At 40.8% G+C, this 1,712-nt stretch overlaps 1 pseudogene; it reads left to right on the top strand.

The window, feature by feature from the left end:
- Positions 1 to 260: 260 nt before the first annotated feature.
- On the top strand, positions 261 to 376 carry LOC120225502 (annotated as a pseudogene).
- Positions 377 to 1,712: the final 1,336 nt, after the last annotated feature.

Here is a 1,712-nt window from a genome sequence, read left to right as displayed (position 1 = left end):
GAGGCGAGGAAAACAACAGCAAATACAAACTATTGGGACCTCTTCAAGATAAAAAGCTTCTGCCCAGCAAAGGAAACAATCAACAAAATTAAAAGACTGCCTACAGAATGGGAGAAGATATTTGCAAATGACAGATCTGATATAAGATTAGTATCCAAAATCTATAAAGAACTTACCAAGCTCAACACTGAAAAAGTAATAATCCAGTGAAGAAATGGGCAGAAGACATGAATAGACACTTTTCCAAAAACATCCAGATGTCTACGGCCATACCACCCTGAACGCGCCCGATCTCGTCTGATCTCGGAAGCTAAGCAGGGTCGGGCCTGGTTAGTACTTGGATGGGAGACCAAAAACATCCAGATGGCCAACAGACACAAGAAAAGATGCTCAACATCACTCATCGTCAGAGAAACACAATCAAGGCCACAATAAGATGACACTTCACACCTGTCAGCGTGGCTAAATTTAACAATGCAGGAAACAACAGGTACTGGCCAGGATGTGGAGAAAGGGGAACCTTCTTACACTGTTAGTGGGAATGCAAACTGGTGCAGCCACTCTGGAAAACAGTATGGAGGTTCCTCAAAAAATTAAAAATAGAACTATCCTACAAGCCAGCAAATGCACTACTAGATATTTACCCAAAGGATAGAAAAGTAATGATTCAAAGGGGCACATGCACTCCAGTGTTTATAGCAGTGTTATCTACAATAGCCAAATAATGGCTCTCTAGCCCAAATGCCCGTTGACTGATGAAAGAATATAGATGATGTGGTATATGTATCCAATGGAATATTACTCAGGCATAAAAAAAGACTTTAATCTTTCCATTGAAACGAGTGTCTTATGCTAAGCAAAAAAAACAGAGAAAGATGAATGCCATATGATTTCATTCACATGTAGAATTTAAGAAATGAAACAGATGAACATAAGGGAAGGGAAAAAAAGGGAAGGAGGCAAACCATAAGAGATTCTCAACAATAGAGAACTAACTGAGGGTTGCTGGAGAAGAGGTGGGCAAGGGAGGGGTTAAATGAGTGATGGGTACTTAGGAGGGCACTTGCTGTGATGACCACTGGGTGTTGTATGTAAGTGATGAACCATTAAACTCTACTCCTAAAATCATTACACTGCATATTAACTAACAAGAATTTAAATAAAAACTTGAAATATTTTTTTAAAAAAGATCTTTTCAGGCACCATGGGCTGAGCTTGGAATCGTATATGTATTGTCTGATTTATTTCTGGCAAAAGTCATCCCATGAGGACCACGATATTAGGAGCCTCGTTCCACATTTGCAGAGATGTGACTCAGAAGAGTTGAGTGGTCACCCCAGAATTATGGGCTGGGTCTTTACGAACTGATATGTTTCTACTGGAATGTTGAGTTCTCATGATCTAGATCAGTGGATCTCAGTTAGGGATGATTGTGCCTCCAAAGGATACTTGAAAACATCAGGAGAACGTTTTGATCATCAGAGCTTAGGAAGCGCTGCTGTTAATTTGGCATGTCCAGGGTGGCCCAGAGATTCTGCCTTTGTAACTAGCTCCCAGTTGTTGACGTTGCATCTCTTGGTTTATAGGCAATCTTTGCATATTAAGGCTATAGTCCAGTGGTAGAGTCAAGTGTGAGTATTTTGGGGCTTTCTTCTTTAAGAATCCCCCTATCCACCTCAGGTCTGACCTTAGCCGGTCAAATGTGGGACTCA

This window comes from Hyaena hyaena, unplaced genomic scaffold (genome assembly GCF_003009895.1).
Source record: "Hyaena hyaena isolate Hyena2069 unplaced genomic scaffold, ASM300989v1 scaffold_1433, whole genome shotgun sequence".
NCBI classification, from domain to species: Eukaryota; Metazoa; Chordata; class Mammalia; order Carnivora; family Hyaenidae; genus Hyaena; species Hyaena hyaena.
The sequence above is the reverse complement of the archived record's forward strand: the minus strand, read 5'-3'. Positions and strand labels throughout refer to the sequence as shown.